Source organism: Crinia signifera, unplaced genomic scaffold (genome assembly GCF_055691185.1).
Source record: "Crinia signifera unplaced genomic scaffold, ASM5569118v1 HAP2_SCAFFOLD_103, whole genome shotgun sequence".
Taxonomy (NCBI): Eukaryota; Metazoa; Chordata; class Amphibia; order Anura; family Myobatrachidae; genus Crinia; species Crinia signifera.
This window is the reverse complement of record NW_028141997.1, coordinates 546,450-567,463: the sequence shown is the minus strand read 5'-3', so window position 1 is coordinate 567,463 and position 21,014 is coordinate 546,450. Positions and strand designations below refer to the sequence as shown.

The 21,014-nt window shown below is 38.9% G+C and overlaps 13 non-coding genes across 13 annotated transcripts; all 13 read right to left on the bottom strand.

Moving 5' to 3' along the window:
• Window positions 1–1,010: 1,010 nt before the first annotated feature.
• On the bottom strand, window positions 1,011–1,082 carry TRNAG-UCC (transfer RNA glycine (anticodon UCC)). The gene has a single exon. It is a non-coding gene; the product is annotated as a tRNA-Gly (tRNA).
• Window positions 1,083–2,360: 1,278 nt separating this feature from the next.
• Window positions 2,361–2,432, bottom strand: TRNAG-UCC (transfer RNA glycine (anticodon UCC)). The gene has a single exon. It is a non-coding gene; the product is annotated as a tRNA-Gly (tRNA).
• Window positions 2,433–3,341: 909 nt separating this feature from the next.
• TRNAG-UCC (transfer RNA glycine (anticodon UCC)) lies at window positions 3,342–3,413 on the bottom strand. The gene has a single exon. It is a non-coding gene; the product is annotated as a tRNA-Gly (tRNA).
• A 1,269-nt stretch (window positions 3,414–4,682) lies between these two features.
• Window positions 4,683–4,754, bottom strand: TRNAG-UCC (transfer RNA glycine (anticodon UCC)). The gene has a single exon. It is a non-coding gene; the product is annotated as a tRNA-Gly (tRNA).
• Window positions 4,755–6,890: 2,136 nt separating this feature from the next.
• TRNAG-UCC (transfer RNA glycine (anticodon UCC)) lies at window positions 6,891–6,962 on the bottom strand. The gene has a single exon. It is a non-coding gene; the product is annotated as a tRNA-Gly (tRNA).
• Window positions 6,963–7,219: 257 nt separating this feature from the next.
• TRNAG-UCC (transfer RNA glycine (anticodon UCC)) lies at window positions 7,220–7,291 on the bottom strand. The gene has a single exon. It is a non-coding gene; the product is annotated as a tRNA-Gly (tRNA).
• Window positions 7,292–7,850: 559 nt separating this feature from the next.
• Window positions 7,851–7,922, bottom strand: TRNAG-UCC (transfer RNA glycine (anticodon UCC)). The gene has a single exon. It is a non-coding gene; the product is annotated as a tRNA-Gly (tRNA).
• A 909-nt stretch (window positions 7,923–8,831) lies between these two features.
• On the bottom strand, window positions 8,832–8,903 carry TRNAG-UCC (transfer RNA glycine (anticodon UCC)). The gene has a single exon. It is a non-coding gene; the product is annotated as a tRNA-Gly (tRNA).
• Window positions 8,904–11,127: 2,224 nt separating this feature from the next.
• Window positions 11,128–11,199, bottom strand: TRNAG-UCC (transfer RNA glycine (anticodon UCC)). Its single transcript has one exon. It is a non-coding gene; the product is annotated as a tRNA-Gly (tRNA).
• Window positions 11,200–11,456: 257 nt separating this feature from the next.
• TRNAG-UCC (transfer RNA glycine (anticodon UCC)) lies at window positions 11,457–11,528 on the bottom strand. Its single transcript has one exon. It is a non-coding gene; the product is annotated as a tRNA-Gly (tRNA).
• Window positions 11,529–13,664: 2,136 nt separating this feature from the next.
• TRNAG-UCC (transfer RNA glycine (anticodon UCC)) lies at window positions 13,665–13,736 on the bottom strand. The gene has a single exon. It is a non-coding gene; the product is annotated as a tRNA-Gly (tRNA).
• A 257-nt stretch (window positions 13,737–13,993) lies between these two features.
• Window positions 13,994–14,065, bottom strand: TRNAG-UCC (transfer RNA glycine (anticodon UCC)). The gene has a single exon. It is a non-coding gene; the product is annotated as a tRNA-Gly (tRNA).
• Window positions 14,066–15,578: 1,513 nt separating this feature from the next.
• Window positions 15,579–15,650, bottom strand: TRNAG-UCC (transfer RNA glycine (anticodon UCC)). The gene has a single exon. It is a non-coding gene; the product is annotated as a tRNA-Gly (tRNA).
• Between the last annotated feature and the right edge of the window lie 5,364 nt (window positions 15,651–21,014).

The window sequence follows — 21,014 nt, the reverse complement described above, 5'->3', positions numbered from 1 at the left end:
AAGCTTTGAACATTTTTAATGAACTTTTGATCCGAGAACATGCTCAACAACATTTGGAAGTATGAAAAAACTGCGTTGGCCGGGAATCGAACCTGGGTCAACTGCTTGGAAGGCAGCTATGCTCACCACTATACCACCAACGCTTGACTGAGTCTGCGAAAGCAAATATTTCCCACGTACGTAAGTCAGGTCACATGTTCTAAAAATATGCACGAGATGCCATGTTACACCATGGCTTGACTGAAATGATTGAAACAATATAAAACCTCAGACAGGGATGGAATCAAAAGTAATTTTTATAGGAAGATATCATACATTTTACAAAGCTTTGAACATTTTTAATGAACTTTTGATCCGAGAACATGCTCAATAACATTTGGAAGTATGAAAAAACTGCATTGGAAGTCAACTGCTTGGAAGGCAGCTATGCTCACCACTATACCACCAACGCTTGACTGAGTCTGCTAAAGCAAATATTTCCCACGTACGTAAGTCAGGTCACATGTTCTAAAAATATGCACGAGATGCCATGTTACACCATGGCTTGACTGAAATGATTGAAACAATATAAAACCTCAGACAGGGATGGAATCAAAAGTAATTTTTATAGGAAGATATCATACATTTTACAAAGCTTTGAACATTTTTAATGAACTTTTGATCCGAGAACATGCTCAATAACATTTGGAAGTATGAAAAAACTGCATTGGAAGTCAACTGCTTGGAAGGCAGCTATGCTCACCACTATACCACCAACGCTTGACTGAGTCTGCTAAAGCAAATATTTCCCACGTACGTAAGTCAGGTCACATGTTCTAAAAATATGCACGAGATGCCATGTTACACCATGGCTTGACTGAAATGATTGAAACAATATAAAACCTCAGACAGGGATGGAATCAAAAGTAATTTTTATAGGAAGATATCATACATTTTACAAAGCTTTGAACATTTTTAATGAACTTTTGATCCGAGAACATGCTCAATAACATTTGGAAGTATGAAAAAACTGCGTTGGCCGGGAATCGAACCCGGGTCAACTGCTTGGAAGGCAGCTATGCTCACCACTATACCACCAACGCTTGACTGAGTCTGCTAAAGCAAATATTTCCCACGTACGTAAGTCAGGTCACATGTTCTAAAAATATGCACGAGATGCCATGTTACACCATGGCTTGACTGAAATGATTGAAACAATATAAAACCTCAGACAGGGATGGAATCAAAAGTAATTTTTATAGGAATATACCATGAATTTTACAAAGCTTTGAACATTTTTAATGAACTTTTGATCCGAGAACATGCTCAACAACATTTGGAAGTATAAAAAAACTGCGTTGGCCAGGAATCGAACCCGGGTCAACTGCTTGGAAGGCAGCTATGCTCACCACTATACCACCAACGCTTGACTGAGTCTGCTAAAGCAAATATTTCACACGTACGTAAGTCAGGTCACATGTTCTAAAAATATGCACGAGATGCCATGTTACACCATGGCAAATATTTCCCACGTACGTAAGTCAGGTCACATGTTCTAAAAATATGCACGAGATGCCATGTTACACCATGGCTTGACTGAAATGATTGAAACAATATAAAACCTCAGACAGGGATGGAATCAAAAGTAATTTTTATAGAAATATACCATGAAATTTACAAAGCTTTGAACATTTTTAATGAACTTTTGTTCCGAGAACATGCTCAACAACATTTGGAAGTATGAAAAAACTGCGTTGGCCGGGAATCGAACCCGGATCAACTGCTTGGAAGGCAGCTATGCTCACCACTATACCACCAACGCTTGACTGAGTCTGCGAAAGCAAATATTTCCCACGTACGTAAGTCAGGTCACATGTTCTAAAAATATGCACGAGATGCCATGTTACACCATGGCTTGACTGAAATGATTGAAACAATATAAAACCTCAGACAGGGATGGAATCAAAAGTAATTTTTATAGGAAGATATCATACATTTTACAAAGCTTTGAACATTTTTAATGAACTTTTGATCCGAGAACATGCTCAATAACATTTGGAAGTATGAAAAAACTGCATTGGAAGTCAACTGCTTGGAAGGCAGCTATGCTCACCACTATACCACCAACGCTTGACTGAGTCTGCTAAAGCAAATATTTCACACGTACGTAAGTCAGGTCACATGTTCTAAAAATATGCACGAGATGCCATGTTACACCATGGCTTGACTGAAATGATTGAAACAATATAAAACCTCAGACAGGGATGGAATCAAAAGTAATTGTTATAGGAATATACCATGAATTTTACAAAGCTTTGAACATTTTTAATGAACTTTTGATCCGAGAACATGCTCAATAACATTTGGAAGTATGAAAAAACTGCGTTGGCCGGGAATCGAACCCGGGTCAACTGCTTGGAAGGCAGCTATGCTCACCACTATACCACCAACGCTTGATTGAGTCTGCTAAAGCAAATATTTCCCAAGTACGCAAGTCAGGTCACATGTTCTAAAAATATGCACGAGATGCCATGTTACACCATGGCTTGACTGAAATGATTTAAACAATATAAAAGGAGTACCTCAGAAAGGGATGGAATCAAAAGTAATTTTTATAGGAAGATATCATGAATTTTACAAAGCTTTGAACATTTTTAATGAACTTTTGATCCGAGAACATGCTTAATAACATTTGGAAGTAAGAAAAAACTGCGTTGGCCGGGAATCTAACCCGGGTCAACTGCTTGGAAGGCAGCTATGCTCACCACTATACCACCAACGCTTGATTGAGTCTGCTAAAGCAAATATTTCCCAAGTACGCAAGTCAGGTCACATGTTCTAAAAATATGCACGAGATGCCATGTTACACCATGGCTTGACTGAAATGATTTAAACAATATAAAAGGAGTACCTCAGACAGGGATGGAATCAAAAGTAATTTTTATAGGAAGATATCATGAATTTTACAAAGCTTTGAACATTTTTAATGAACTTTTGATCCGAGAACATGCTTAATAACATTTGGAAGTAAGAAAAAACTGCGTTGGCCGGGAATCTAACCCGGGTCAACTGCTTGGAAGGCAGCTATGCTCGCCACTATACCACCAACGCTTGACTGAGTCTGTTAAAGCAAATATTTCCCAAGTACGTAAATCAGGTCAAATGTTCTAAAAATATGCACGAGATGCCATGTTACACCATGGCTTGACTGAAATGATTGAAACAATATAAAACCTCAGACAGGGATGGAATCAAAAGTAATTTTTATAGGAAGATATCATACATTTTACAAAGCTTTGAACATTTTTAATGAACTTTTGATCCGAGAACATGCTCAATAACATTTGGAAGTATGAAAAAACTGCGTTGGCCGGGAATCGAACCCGGGTCAACTGCTTGGAAGGCAGCTATGCTCACCACTATACCACCAACGCTTGACTGAGTCTGCTAAAGCAAATATTTCCCACGTACGTAAGTCAGGTCACATGTTCTAAAAATATGCACGAGATGCCATGTTACACCATGGCAAATATTTCCCACGTACGTAAGTCAGGTCACATGTTCTAAAAATATGCACGAGATGCCATGTTACACCATGGCTTGACTGAAATGATTGAAACAATATAAAACCTCAGACAGGGATGGAATCAAAAGTAATTTTTATAGAAATATACCATGAAATTTACAAAGCTTTGAACATTTTTAATGAACTTTTGATCCGAGAACATGCTCAACAACATTTGGAAGTATGAAAAAACTGCGTTGGCCGGGAATCAAACCTGGGTCAACTGCTTGGAAGGCAGCTATGCTCACCACTATACCACCAACGCTTGACTGAGTCTGCGAAAGCAAATATTTCCCACGTACGTAAGTCAGGTCACATGTTCTAAAAATATGCACGAGATGCCATGTTACACCATGGCTTGACTGAAATGATTGAAACAATATAAAACCTCAGACAGGGATGGAATCAAAAGTAATTTTTATAGGAAGATATCATACATTTTACAAAGCTTTGAACATTTTTAATGAACTTTTGATCCGAGAACATGCTCAATAACATTTGGAAGTATGAAAAAACTGCATTGGAAGTCAACTGCTTGGAAGGCAGCTATGCTCACCACTATACCACCAACGCTTGACTGAGTCTGCTAAAGCAAATATTTCCCACGTACGTAAGTCAGGTCACATGTTCTAAAAATATGCACGAGATGCCATGTTACACCATGGCTTGACTGAAATGATTGAAACAATATAAAACCTCAGACAGGGATGGAATCAAAAGTAATTTTTATAGGAAGATATCATACATTTTACAAAGCTTTGAACATTTTTAATGAACTTTTGATCCGAGAACATGCTCAATAACATTTGGAAGTATGAAAAAACTGCATTGGAAGTCAACTGCTTGGAAGGCAGCTATGCTCACCACTATACCACCAACGCTTGACTGAGTCTGCTAAAGCAAATATTTCCCAAGTACGTAAGTCAGGTCACATGTTCTAAAAATATGCACGAGATGCCATGTTACACCATGGCTTGACTGAAATGATTGAAACAATATAAAAGGAGTACCTCAGACAGGGATGGAATCAAAATTAATTTTTATAGGAATATACGATGAATTTTACAAAGCTTTGAACATTTTTAATGAACTTTTGATCCGAGAACATGCTCAACAACATTTGGAAGTATGAAAGAACTGCGTTGGCCGGGAATCGAACCCGGGTCAACTGCTTGGAAGGCAGCTATGCTCACCACTATACCACCAACGCTTGACTGAGTCTGCTAAAGCAAATATTTCCCACGTACGTAAGTCAGGTCACATGTTCTAAAAATATGCACGAGATGCCATGTTACACCATGGCTTGACTGAAATGATTGAAACAATATAAAACCTCAGACAGGGATGGAATCAAAAGTAAGTTTTATAGGAAGATATTATACATTTTACAAAGCTTTGAACATTTTTAATGAACTTTTGATCCGAGAACATGCTCAATAACATTTGGAAGTATGAAAAAACTGCATTGGAAGTCAACTGCTTGGAAGGCAGCTATGCTCACCACTATACCACCAACGCTTGACTGAGTCTGCTAAAGCAAATATTTCCCACGTACGTAAGTCAGGTCACATGTTCTAAAAATATGCACGAAATGCCATGTTACACCATGGCTTGACTGAAATGATTGAAACAATATAAAACCTCAGACAGGGATGGAATCAAAAGTAATTTTTATAGGAAGATATCATACATTTTACAAAGCTTTGAACATTTTTAATGAACTTTTGATCCGAGAACATGCTCAATAACATTTGGAAGTATGAAAAAACTGCATTGGAAGTCAACTGCTTGGAAGGCAGCTATGCTCACCACTATACCACCAACGCTTGACTGAGTCTGCTAAAGCAAATATTTCCCACGTACGTAAGTCAGGTCACATGTTCTAAAAATATGCACGAGATGCCATGTTACACCATGGCTTGACTGAAATGATTGAAACAATATAAAACCTCAGACAGGGATGGAATCAAAAGTAATTTTTATAGGAAGATATCATACATTTTACAAAGCTTTGAACATTTTTAATGAACTTTTGATCCGAGAACATGCTCAATAACATTTGGAAGTATGAAAAAACTGCATTGGAAGTCAACTGCTTGGAAGGCAGCTATGCTCACCACTATACCACCAACGCTTGACTGAGTCTGCTAAAGCAAATATTTCCCAAGTACGTAAGTCAGGTCACATGTTCTAAAAATATGCACGAGATGCCATGTTACACCATGGCTTGACTGAAATGATTGAAACAATATAAAAGGAGTACCTCAGACAGGGATGGAATCAAAATTAATTTTTATAGGAATATACGATGAATTTTACAAAGCTTTGAACATTTTTAATGAACTTTTGATCCGAGAACATGCTCAACAACATTTGGAAGTATGAAAAAACTGCGTTGGCCGGGAATCGAACCCGTGTCAACTGCTTGGAAGGCAGCTATGCTCACCACTATACCACCAACGCTTGACTGAGTCTGCTAAAGCAAATATTTCCCACGTACGTAAGTCAGGTCACATGTTCTAAAAATATGCACGAGATGCCATGTTACACCATGGCTTGACTGAAATGATTGAAACAATATAAAACCTCAGACAGGGATGGAATCAAAAGTAATTTTTATAGGAATATACCATGAATTTTACAAAGCTTTGAACATTTTTAATGAACTTTTGATCCGAGAACATGCTCAACAACATTTGGAAGTATGAAAAAACTGCATTGGAAGTCAACTGCTTGGAAGGCAGCTATGCTCACCACTATACCACCAACGCTTGACTGAGTCTGCTAAAGCAAATATTTCCCACGTACGTAAGTCAGGTCACATGTTCTAAAAATATGCACGAGATGCCATGTTACACCATGGCTTGACTGAAATGATTGAAACAATATAAAACCTCAGACAGGGATGGAATCAAAAGTAATTGTTATAGGAATATACCATGAATTTTACAAAGCTTTGAACATTTTTAATGAACTTTTGATCCGAGAACATTGTTCAATAACATTTGGAAGTATGAAAAAACTGCGTTGGCCGGGAATCAAACCCGGGTCAACTGCTTGGAAGGCAGCTATGCTCACCACTATACCACCAACGCTTGACTGAGTCTGCTAAAGCAAATATTTCCCAAGTACGTAAGTCAGGTCACATGTTCTAAAAATATGCACGAGATGCCATGTTACACCATGGCTTGACTGAAATGATTGAAACAATATAAAACCTCAGACAGGGATGGAATCAAAAGTAATTTTTATAGGAATATACCATGAATTTTACAAAGCTTTGAACATTTTTAATGAACTTTTGATCCGAGAACATGCTCAACAACATTTGGAAGTATAAAAAAACTGCGTTGGCCGGGAATCGAACCCGGGTCAACTGCTTGGAAGGCAGCTATGCTCACCACTATACCACCAACGCTAGACTGAGTCTGCTAGAGCAAATATTTCCCAAGTACGTAAGTCAGGTCACATGTTCTAAAAATATGCATGAGATGCCATGTTACACCATGGCTTGACTGAAATGATTTAAACAATATAAAAGGAGTACCTCAGACAGGGATGGAATCAAAAGTAATTTTTATAGGAAGATATCATGAATTTTACAAAGCTTTGAACATTTTTAATGAACTTTTGATCCGAGAACATGCTGAACAACATTTGGAAGTATGAAAGAACTGCGTTGGCCGGGAATCGAACCCGGGTCAACTGCTTGGAAGGCAGCTATGCTCACCACTATACCACCAACGCTTGACTGAGTCTGCTAAAGCAAATATTTCCCACGTACGTAAGTCAGGTCACATGTTCTAAAAATATGCACGAGATGCCATGTTACACCATGGCTTGACTGAAATGATTGAAACAATATAAAACCTCAGACAGGGATGGAATCAAAAGTAAGTTTTATAGGAAGATATTATACATTTTACAAAGCTTTGAACATTTTTAATGAACTTTTGATCCGAGAACATGCTCAATAACATTTGGAAGTATGAAAAAACTGCATTGGAAGTCAACTGCTTGGAAGGCAGCTATGCTCACCACTATACCACCAACGCTTGACTGAGTCTGCTAAAGCAAATATTTCACACGTACGTAAGTCAGGTCACATGTTCTAAAAATATGCACGAGATGCCATGTTACACCATGGCTTGACTGAAATGATTGAAACAATATAAAACCTCAGACAGGGATGGAATCAAAAGTAATTGTTATAGGAATATACCATGAATTTTACAAAGCTTTGAACATTTTTAATGAACTTTTGATCCGAGAACATGCTCAATAACATTTGGAAGTATGAAAAAACTGCGTTGGCCGGGAATCGAACCCGGGTCAACTGCTTGGAAGGCAGCTATGCTCACCACTATACCACCAACGCTTGATTGAGTCTGCTAAAGCAAATATTTCCCAAGTACGCAAGTCAGGTCACATGTTCTAAAAATATGCACGAGATGCCATGTTACACCATGGCTTGACTGAAATGATTTAAACAATATAAAAGGAGTACCTCAGAAAGGGATGGAATCAAAAGTAATTTTTATAGGAAGATATCATGAATTTTACAAAGCTTTGAACATTTTTAATGAACTTTTGATCCGAGAACATGCTTAATAACATTTGGAAGTAAGAAAAAACTGCGTTGGCCGGGAATCTAACCCGGGTCAACTGCTTGGAAGGCAGCTATGCTCACCACTATACCACCAACGCTTGATTGAGTCTGCTAAAGCAAATATTTCCCAAGTACGCAAGTCAGGTCACATGTTCTAAAAATATGCACGAGATGCCATGTTACACCATGGCTTGACTGAAATGATTTAAACAATATAAAAGGAGTACCTCAGACAGGGATGGAATCAAAAGTAATTTTTATAGGAAGATATCATGAATTTTACAAAGCTTTGAACATTTTTAATGAACTTTTGATCCGAGAACATGCTTAATAACATTTGGAAGTAAGAAAAAACTGCGTTGGCCGGGAATCTAACCCGGGTCAACTGCTTGGAAGGCAGCTATGCTCGCCACTATACCACCAACGCTTGACTGAGTCTGTTAAAGCAAATATTTCCCAAGTACGTAAATCAGGTCAAATGTTCTAAAAATATGCACGAGATGCCATGTTACACCATGGCTTGACTGAAATGATTGAAACAATATAAAACCTCAGACAGGGATGGAATCAAAAGTAATTTTTATAGGAAGATATCATACATTTTACAAAGCTTTGAACATTTTTAATGAACTTTTGATCCGAGAACATGCTCAATAACATTTGGAAGTATGAAAAAACTGCGTTGGCCGGGAATCGAACCCGGGTCAACTGCTTGGAAGGCAGCTATGCTCACCACTATACCACCAACGCTTGACTGAGTCTGCTAAAGCAAATATTTCCCACGTACGTAAGTCAGGTCACATGTTCTAAAAATATGCACGAGATGCCATGTTACACCATGGCAAATATTTCCCACGTACGTAAGTCAGGTCACATGTTCTAAAAATATGCACGAGATGCCATGTTACACCATGGCTTGACTGAAATGATTGAAACAATATAAAACCTCAGACAGGGATGGAATCAAAAGTAATTTTTATAGAAATATACCATGAAATTTACAAAGCTTTGAACATTTTTAATGAACTTTTGATCCGAGAACATGCTCAACAACATTTGGAAGTATGAAAAAACTGCGTTGGCCGGGAATCAAACCTGGGTCAACTGCTTGGAAGGCAGCTATGCTCACCACTATACCACCAACGCTTGACTGAGTCTGCGAAAGCAAATATTTCCCACGTACGTAAGTCAGGTCACATGTTCTAAAAATATGCACGAGATGCCATGTTACACCATGGCTTGACTGAAATGATTGAAACAATATAAAACCTCAGACAGGGATGGAATCAAAAGTAATTTTTATAGGAAGATATCATACATTTTACAAAGCTTTGAACATTTTTAATGAACTTTTGATCCGAGAACATGCTCAATAACATTTGGAAGTATGAAAAAACTGCATTGGAAGTCAACTGCTTGGAAGGCAGCTATGCTCACCACTATACCACCAACGCTTGACTGAGTCTGCTAAAGCAAATATTTCCCACGTACGTAAGTCAGGTCACATGTTCTAAAAATATGCACGAGATGCCATGTTACACCATGGCTTGACTGAAATGATTGAAACAATATAAAACCTCAGACAGGGATGGAATCAAAAGTAATTTTTATAGGAAGATATCATACATTTTACAAAGCTTTGAACATTTTTAATGAACTTTTGATCCGAGAACATGCTCAATAACATTTGGAAGTATGAAAAAACTGCATTGGAAGTCAACTGCTTGGAAGGCAGCTATGCTCACCACTATACCACCAACGCTTGACTGAGTCTGCTAAAGCAAATATTTCCCAAGTACGTAAGTCAGGTCACATGTTCTAAAAATATGCACGAGATGCCATGTTACACCATGGCTTGACTGAAATGATTGAAACAATATAAAAGGAGTACCTCAGACAGGGATGGAATCAAAATTAATTTTTATAGGAATATACGATGAATTTTACAAAGCTTTGAACATTTTTAATGAACTTTTGATCCGAGAACATGCTCAACAACATTTGGAAGTATGAAAAAACTGCGTTGGCCGGGAATCGAACCCGTGTCAACTGCTTGGAAGGCAGCTATGCTCACCACTATACCACCAACGCTTGACTGAGTCTGCTAAAGCAAATATTTCCCACGTACGTAAGTCAGGTCACATGTTCTAAAAATATGCACGAGATGCCATGTTACACCATGGCTTGACTGAAATGATTGAAACAATATAAAACCTCAGACAGGGATGGAATCAAAAGTAATTTTTATAGGAATATACCATGAATTTTACAAAGCTTTGAACATTTTTAATGAACTTTTGATCCGAGAACATGCTCAACAACATTTGGAAGTATGAAAAAACTGCATTGGAAGTCAACTGCTTGGAAGGCAGCTATGCTCACCACTATACCACCAACGCTTGACTGAGTCTGCTAAAGCAAATATTTCCCACGTACGTAAGTCAGGTCACATGTTCTAAAAATATGCACGAGATGCCATGTTACACCATGGCTTGACTGAAATGATTGAAACAATATAAAACCTCAGACAGGGATGGAATCAAAAGTAATTGTTATAGGAATATACCATGAATTTTACAAAGCTTTGAACATTTTTAATGAACTTTTGATCCGAGAACATTGTTCAATAACATTTGGAAGTATGAAAAAACTGCGTTGGCCGGGAATCAAACCCGGGTCAACTGCTTGGAAGGCAGCTATGCTCACCACTATACCACCAACGCTTGACTGAGTCTGCTAAAGCAAATATTTCCCAAGTACGTAAGTCAGGTCACATGTTCTAAAAATATGCACGAGATGCCATGTTACACCATGGCTTGACTGAAATGATTGAAACAATATAAAACCTCAGACAGGGATGGAATCAAAAGTAATTTTTATAGGAATATACCATGAATTTTACAAAGCTTTGAACATTTTTAATGAACTTTTGATCCGAGAACATGCTCAACAACATTTGGAAGTATAAAAAAACTGCGTTGGCCGGGAATCGAACCCGGGTCAACTGCTTGGAAGGCAGCTATGCTCACCACTATACCACCAACGCTAGACTGAGTCTGCTAGAGCAAATATTTCCCAAGTACGTAAGTCAGGTCACATGTTCTAAAAATATGCATGAGATGCCATGTTACACCATGGCTTGACTGAAATGATTTAAACAATATAAAAGGAGTACCTCAGACAGGGATGGAATCAAAAGTAATTTTTATAGGAAGATATCATGAATTTTACAAAGCTTTGAACATTTTTAATGAACTTTTGATCCGAGAACATGCTCAACAACATTTGGAAGTATGAAAGAACTGCGTTGGCCGGGAATCGAACCCGGGTCAACTGCTTGGAAGGCAGCTATGCTCACCACTATACCACCAACGCTTGACTGAGTCTGCTAAAGCAAATATTTCCCACGTACGTAAGTCAGGTCACATGTTCTAAAAATATGCACGAGATGCCATGTTACACCATGGCTTGACTGAAATGATTGAAACAATATAAAACCTCAGACAGGGATGGAATCAAAAGTAAGTTTTATAGGAAGATATTATACATTTTACAAAGCTTTGAACATTTTTAATGAACTTTTGATCCGAGAACATGCTCAATAACATTTGGAAGTATGAAAAAACTGCATTGGAAGTCAACTGCTTGGAAGGCAGCTATGCTCACCACTATACCACCAACGCTTGACTGAGTCTGCTAAAGCAAATATTTCCCACGTACGTAAGTCAGGTCACATGTTCTAAAAATATGCACGAAATGCCATGTTACACCATGGCTTGACTGAAATGATTGAAACAATATAAAACCTCAGACAGGGATGGAATCAAAAGTAATTTTTATAGGAAGATATCATACATTTTACAAAGCTTTGAACATTTTTAATGAACTTTTGATCCGAGAACATGCTCAATAACATTTGGAAGTATGAAAAAACTGCATTGGAAGTCAACTGCTTGGAAGGCAGCTATGCTCACCACTATACCACCAACGCTTGACTGAGTCTGCTAAAGCAAATATTTCCCACGTACGTAAGTCAGGTCACATGTTCTAAAAATATGCACGAGATGCCATGTTACACCATGGCTTGACTGAAATGATTGAAACAATATAAAACCTCAGACAGGGATGGAATCAAAAGTAATTTTTATAGGAAGATATCATACATTTTACAAAGCTTTGAACATTTTTAATGAACTTTTGATCCGAGAACATGCTCAATAACATTTGGAAGTATGAAAAAACTGCATTGGAAGTCAACTGCTTGGAAGGCAGCTATGCTCACCACTATACCACCAACGCTTGACTGAGTCTGCTAAAGCAAATATTTCCCAAGTACGTAAGTCAGGTCACATGTTCTAAAAATATGCACGAGATGCCATGTTACACCATGGCTTGACTGAAATGATTGAAACAATATAAAAGGAGTACCTCAGACAGGGATGGAATCAAAATTAATTTTTATAGGAATATACGATGAATTTTACAAAGCTTTGAACATTTTTAATGAACTTTTGATCCGAGAACATGCTCAACAACATTTGGAAGTATGAAAAAACTGCGTTGGCCGGGAATCGAACCCGTGTCAACTGCTTGGAAGGCAGCTATGCTCACCACTATACCACCAACGCTTGACTGAGTCTGCTAAAGCAAATATTTCCCACGTACGTAAGTCAGGTCACATGTTCTAAAAATATGCACGAGATGCCATGTTACACCATGGCTTGACTGAAATGATTGAAACAATATAAAACCTCAGACAGGGATGGAATCAAAAGTAATTTTTATAGGAATATACCATGAATTTTACAAAGCTTTGAACATTTTTAATGAACTTTTGATCCGAGAACATGCTCAACAACATTTGGAAGTATGAAAAAACTGCATTGGAAGTCAACTGCTTGGAAGGCAGCTATGCTCACCACTATACCACCAACGCTTGACTGAGTCTGCTAAAGCAAATATTTCCCACGTACGTAAGTCAGGTCACATGTTCTAAAAATATGCACGAGATGCCATGTTACACCATGGCTTGACTGAAATGATTGAAACAATATAAAACCTCAGACAGGGATGGAATCAAAAGTAATTGTTATAGGAATATACCATGAATTTTACAAAGCTTTGAACATTTTTAATGAACTTTTGATCCGAGAACATTGTTCAATAACATTTGGAAGTATGAAAAAACTGCGTTGGCCGGGAATCAAACCCGGGTCAACTGCTTGGAAGGCAGCTATGCTCACCACTATACCACCAACGCTTGACTGAGTCTGCTAAAGCAAATATTTCCCAAGTACGTAAGTCAGGTCACATGTTCTAAAAATATGCACGAGATGCCATGTTACACCATGGCTTGACTGAAATGATTGAAACAATATAAAACCTCAGACAGGGATGGAATCAAAAGTAATTTTTATAGGAATATACCATGAATTTTACAAAGCTTTGAACATTTTTAATGAACTTTTGATCCGAGAACATGCTCAACAACATTTGGAAGTATAAAAAAACTGCGTTGGCCGGGAATCGAACCCGGGTCAACTGCTTGGAAGGCAGCTATGCTCACCACTATACCACCAACGCTAGACTGAGTCTGCTAGAGCAAATATTTCCCAAGTACGTAAGTCAGGTCACATGTTCTAAAAATATGCATGAGATGCCATGTTACACCATGGCTTGACTGAAATGATTTAAACAATATAAAAGGAGTACCTCAGACAGGGATGGAATCAAAAGTAATTTTTATAGGAAGATATCATGAATTTTACAAAGCTTTGAACATTTTTAATGAACTTTTGATCCGAGAACATGCTCAACAACATTTGGAAGTATGAAAGAACTGCGTTGGCCGGGAATCGAACCCGGGTCAACTGCTTGGAAGGCAGCTATGCTCACCACTATACCACCAACGCTTGACTGAGTCTGCTAAAGCAAATATTTCCCACGTACGTAAGTCAGGTCACATGTTCTAAAAATATGCACGAGATGCCATGTTACACCATGGCTTGACTGAAATGATTGAAACAATATAAAACCTCAGACAGGGATGGAATCAAAAGTAAGTTTTATAGGAAGATATTATACATTTTACAAAGCTTTGAACATTTTTAATGAACTTTTGATCCGAGAACATGCTCAATAACATTTGGAAGTATGAAAAAACTGCATTGGAAGTCAACTGCTTGGAAGGCAGCTATGCTCACCACTATACCACCAACGCTTGACTGAGTCTGCTAAAGCAAATATTTCCCACGTACGTAAGTCAGGTCACATGTTCTAAAAATATGCACGAGATGCCATGTTACACCATGGCTTGACTGAAATGATTGAAACAATATAAAACCTCAGACAGGGATGGAATCAAAAGTAATTTTTATAGGAAGATATCATACATTTTACAAAGCTTTGAACATTTTTAATGAACTTTTGATCCGAGAACATGCTCAATAACATTTGGAAGTATGAAAAAACTGCATTGGAAGTCAACTGCTTGGAAGGCAGCTATGCTCACCACTATACCACCAACGCTTGACTGAGTCTGCTAAAGCAAATATTTCCCACGTACGTAAGTCAGGTCACATGTTCTAAAAATATGCACGAGATGCCATGTTACACCATGGCTTGACTGAAATGATTGAAACAATATAAAACCTCAGACAGGGATGGAATCAAAAGTAATTTTTATAGGAAGATATCATACATTTTACAAAGCTTTGAACATTTTTAATGAACTTTTGATCCGAGAACATGCTCAATAACATTTGGAAGTATGAAAAAACTGCGTTGGCCGGGAATCGAACCCGAGTCAACTGCTTGGAAGGCAGCTATGCTCACCACTATACCACCAACGCTTGACTGAGTCTGCTAAAGCAAATATTTCCCACGTACGTAAGTCAGGTCACATGTTCTAAAAATATGCACGAGATGCCATGTTACACCATGGCTTGACTGAAATGATTGAAACAATATAAAACCTCAGACAGGGATGGAATCAAAAGTAATTTTTATAGGAATATACCATGAATTTTACAAAGCTTTGAACATTTTTAATGAACTTTTGATCCGAGAACATGCTCAACAACATTTGGAAGTATAAAAAAACTGCGTTGGCCAGGAATCGAACCCGGGTCAACTGCTTGGAAGGCAGCTATGCTCACCACTATACCACCAACGCTTGACTGAGTCTGCTAAAGCAAATATTTCACACGTACGTAAGTCAGGTCACATGTTCTAAAAATATGCACGAGATGCCATGTTACACCATGGCTTGACTGAAATGATTGAAACAATATAAAACCTCAGACAGGGATGGAATCAAAAGTAATTTTTATAGGAAGATATCATGAATTTTACAAAGCTTTGAACATTTTTAATGAACTTTTGATCCGAGAACATGCTTAATAACATTTGGAAGTAAGAAAAAACTGCGTTGGCCGGGAATCGAACCCGGGTCAACTGCTTGGAAGGCAGCTATGCTCACCACTATACCACCAACGCTTGATTGAGTCTGCTAAAGCAAATATTTCCCAAGTACGCAAGTCAGGTCACATGTTCTAAAAATATGCACGAGATGCCATGTTACACCATGGCTTGACTGAAATGATTTAAACAATATAAAAGGAGTACCTCAGACAGTGATGGAATCAAAATTAATTTTTATAGGAATATACCATGAATTTTACAAAGCTTTGAACATTTTTAATGAACTTTTGATCCGAGAACATGCTTAATAACATTTGGAAGTAAGAAAAAACTGCGTTGGCCGGGAATCTAACCCGGGTCAACTGCTTGGAAGGCAGCTATGCTCACCACTATACCACCAACGCTTGATTGAGTCTGCTAAAGCAAATATTTCCCAAGTACGCAAGTCAGGTCACATGTTCTAAAAATATGCACGAGATGCCATGTTACACCATGGCTTGACTGAAATGATTGAAACAATATAAAATGAGTACCTCAGACAGTGATGGAATCAAAATTAATTTTTATAGGAATATACCATGAATTTTACAAAGCTTTGAACATTTTTAATGAACTTTTGATCCGAGAACATGCTCAACAACATTTGGAAGTATGAAAAAACTGCGTTGGCCAGGAATCGAACCCGGGTCAACTGCTTGGAAGGCAGCTATGCTCACCACTATACCACCAACGCTTGACTGAGTCTGTTAAAGCAAATATTTCCCAAGTACGTAAATCAGGTCAAATGTTCTAAAAATATGCACGAGATGCCATGTTACACCATGGCTTGACTGAAATGATTGAAACAATATAAAACCTCAGACAGGGATGGAATCAAAAGTAATTTTTATAGGAAGATATCATACATTTTACAAAGCTTTGAACATTTTTTTTTTTAATATAATTTTTTATTGAAGCATTAAAAATTGACATTGCATAACAGGTTCAATAAACATCTCATCACGAGTACACTTCACATAGAAAACATCGGCACTAGGGTTGACTTGGACCACAGTATAAAGTTATAAATAGTGATCTGAAGACAATATAGAATGTATCGTATTTCTCAGTGACGTTAGGGTTTAAAATGGAGGTTTCCCGGTCTCCAAGACATACATATTGTACCAGGTGGACAGGTATACAGTCTTTCTGATAATTTCTCGTTCTGAGGCAGAAAGCGTAAGTATATAAGGTAGCCATATATCAAAAAATTTGGATGCTCGGGATTCCACATCTAATATACATTCTACCCAATCCATCTGATACATATATATCAATCTGGGCATAAACATTGTTGATGACAAATGATCGGATTGTATCCATTTTGACAGTATGGTTTTCTTTGCCGCAGTAGCTATCCTGGCTAAAAGGAGGCATATCCCAGGCGGTAATTTAGGGTTGAGGGATGGGGGATAGTAATTCCACAAGGCCCAAGGCATAGTGATCTTAAACTTAATATTTAGAGTATTGTTGATATATAACTGTATTTCATCCCAGAAGAGCTGTACAATTGCACAGGACCAGAGACAGTGGGTAATCTCTGCATCTGGCGATGAACACTTAAAACAGTTGGAATTGTCAGATACCCCGGTTAAATATCTCAGTTTCGGGGTGTAGTATGCCCTGTGTAGGATTTTATATTGCATTTCTGCATAAGATGCAGATACTAGTTGTTTGTTAAGTCGTACTGTCAATCTAATTACATCCATTGTACTAAGCCCTGGGGATGTGTCTTGCCATTTAGATACCCCTGTAGAGTTCCTTGTTAAATCTATTTTCTTCCGTGTTAGATCATAAAGTACAGAAGTTGACACGGATCTACCCTCACTTGTGATTATTAGATTATTTAGCGTGTTGGTGAATTCAGCCTTTGTAAGAGTGGTTATTAATTTGGAGATATAGCTACGAGCCTGGAAATAAGCAAATGTTGGGAGAGTAAGGTCTGGGAATCGTTCTTTTAATTTAGACAATGTGAGTACCGTGGTGTGGTCTGCCTCTAAAAATTGATATACCAATCTTAGACCTCCAAGGTACCATCTCTCAAATATTGTATCTGGATTACCACCCTGAAAGAAGCGGTTGTGTGTTAATGGTAAAAATACCGATCTCGTGCTAGACAATCCAGATCGTCGCCGTAAAGTTCGCCAGGCCATATAAGGGGTGAAAAGGAGGGGATTGGATTTTACTTCTTGTTCAATGGCTGGTATTGGCAGATGTAAAAATGCTACCAGAGTGGTATTAGGTAGGAATGCCTGGTCTAGGGGCTGATTAGCATAGTGGCTGGTTCCTCCCACCCAGTCCAGAGCATACCGCATATTTGAAGCCAGGGCATAGTCTTGAATATTGGGTAGGTTGATGCCTCCCAATGATAGGGGCTGTTGTAGTTTAAACAGCGCAATTCGGGGGCGTTTTCCAGCCCATATAAATTTTGTGAGAGCCCTGTTGATGTTTATAACATCGTGTTTGCTCATAAGATATGGCAGCATCTGGACTGGGTAGAGGAGGCGTGGGAAGGAGACCATTCTGAATAATTGGCACCTCCCAAGATAGGACAGCGGCAAATGTTGCCATCTATCGAAATCCGCCCTCATCTGGGAAATAAAATGGGTGTAGTTTATCGAGTATAGGTTAGATAGCTGTCTAGGGAATCGCAAGCCCAAGTAGAGCAAATAGTCTTGTGCCCAGCGAAATGGGAACGAAGAGGACCATCCCAGTGCGGCCTCAGGATATATTGCCAAAGCTTCGGTCTTATCAAAATTAATCAGGAAGCCAGAAATCTTCTGGAAGTCTGACAAGGTTCGCTGTAGACCAAATAAGGCCTCCTTGGGATTGCTGATATATAGTAATAGGTCGTCAGCGAAGGCTGATACTTTTATTTCTGAATCTCCTAAGGTTATGCCTCTCCAATGGTTATCTTTTAAGAATGACCTAATCAGTGGATCAAGGGCCAAGTTAAAGAGTAGTGGTGAGAGCGGGCAGCCCTGTCGAGTCCCTCTGTATAATGAAAAATTCTTTGAGTTCAAACCATTAACCATTAGGTGCGCTGTGGGGCAAGAATATAGCATGCGAAAAATTTTCATAAATCCTTCTCCAAATTGTTGGGTTTGTAGGACTCTAAGAATATGTGACCAGGAAACTCTGTCAAACGCCTTTTCGGCGTCGCAACTGACTATGATAGCTTCCTTATTGGAAGTCAAATGATATTTATGTAGGGCAGCGACAAGCATTCGTACATTGTGTACAGAGGTACGTCCCCTTACAAAACCATTTTGGGCGGGATGGAGAATTCTGGGTAGGATAGATTGAAGTCTTTGAGCCAGTAGCTTGGTAAAAAGTTTTAGATCCTGGTTCAACAGGGAGATGGGTCTGTATGACTGCACCTTCATAGGATCCTTTCCTGATTTGGGAAAGACTACTATTCTGGCTTCAGTGAAGCCATGTGGTGCGGGATTTCCAGAGAGCATGGAGTTAAATAGGGACGTTAAGTGGGGTAGGACTTGCTCATGTGTCATTTGATAAAATTCGGCTCCAAAGCCATCGGGGCCTGGAGATTTTCCCTTCGCCAATGATTTAATAATAGGGGATAATTCTTGGTCAGTGACAGGAGATACCAGCAATTCCCTTTCCTCTGAAGTTAATTCAGGTAAGTCCGCTAATCTGAGAAACTCAAGACCTGCTTCAGGGGCGTCTAATGGGGCTGAATATAGTTGTTCATAATATTCCTGGAATGCTTGTAAGATCTCCTGGGGGTTCTCTACCGGTGGGCCCGAATGTGTTTCAATTCGTAGAATCTGAGAAGGGGATGTTTGGGAGCGGATCAAATTGGCTAGTAGTTTCCCAGCCTTGTTACAGCCACGGAAGTATTTATTGCGCTGGATGTTATGTGTGAATTGGGCTCTCTCTGTGCATAGAGTATCATAAATCTGCTTGGCTGCTCGATATGAGTTCCTTGTCTCCTCAGAGTCTTGGAGAAGCAAGGCATCATAGGCCTCAGCCAGCCTAGAGCTGCATTCTGTTATGGCTTTGGTCAGTTTCTTACGTTTCCTGGTCACGTATTCCATGATTTGGCCCCTAATCACTGGCTTGGCCGCCGCCCAAAATAGATTAATATCCTTCTCATGTTCTGCATTATCTTTCATATATGTGAGGACTGCCTGTTTTAGATGGGCCTGGAAATCTGTGGAATTAATCAAATAGGAGGGAAATCTCCAATTATACGATGTTAGTATTGGATCCGCCAGGGCTAATGTAAACCATACTGGGGCATGGTCTGATATAGTTATAAGGTTGATCCCAGTGTCAAGAACTTTGTGATATAGGGAGTTTGACAATAACCAATAGTCTATCCTGGATGAGGAGTGATGGGGATGTGAGTAAAAGGTATATTCTCTGGAGACTGGGTGTCTGCATCTCCATGGGTCGCATAAACCCAAACTGTTAGTTAAAAGTGTTACCGGGGCTTCGTCTCCTCCCTCATCTTCCTCCCCACCTCCCGAAGATCTATCTAACCCTCTAGACTGTACACAGTTAAAATCCCCACCCATTATTATTTCACCTTCTGCCCACTCCAGTAATTTAGTGTATATAGTTGTGTAGAACACTTTTTGATGGGTTACAGGTGCATAAATAGCAGCTAACGTGTAGACTGTTCCAAATAGTAAGAGTTTGATAAAAATGAAATGACCCTCGGGGTCTGACCACACCTCTCGGATGGTATAGGGTAGGTGTTTGCGAAAAAGTATTAGTACACCTCTACGTTTTGAGGTGAAGGAGGCAGCTTTAAATTCCCCCACCCATGAGTCCCTCAGTACGTTACTATCTTCTATGTCCCAGTGGGTCTCCTGGAGAAATGATATATCTGGTTTTAGCCTTTTCAAGTGGGTCAGTATCTTGCGTCGTTTGATGGGGGAATTTAGCCCTTTCACATTCCACGATACAAATTTTAGCGAGGATTGTGTCCTAGTGGAGCTAGTGGAGCTGATAGATGTAGCGGCCATGTCTAACCAATGCCCGTCCTATTCCATGTAGCCATTGAGTAGCACACTTCTAGGGTTCCCCTCCCCGTCCCAGCGAGCGGGTCATGGAACATAGGGCGTAATCTATAGTAGTACAGTGTACCCGTGAGAGAACAACATTTCGTAAATACAATAAATCTACATATATAACAAACTTTTTTATGTGATTTTAGAAGCCAGTAGCTTATCAAATATTGCTGTAATATAGTATAATGTAACACTGAACATCGCAGTTGTATATCTAGAACCAAAAACTGCAGAACAACATAATGAATTATTGTGAACATGGGACTTGTTTTTGCAATATGAATAATCGTGGCGTTCTCAGGTAAAGAGGTCCCGCGAGTTATCTGATTTAAACGAGGGTCAATAGTAAAAGTACCTA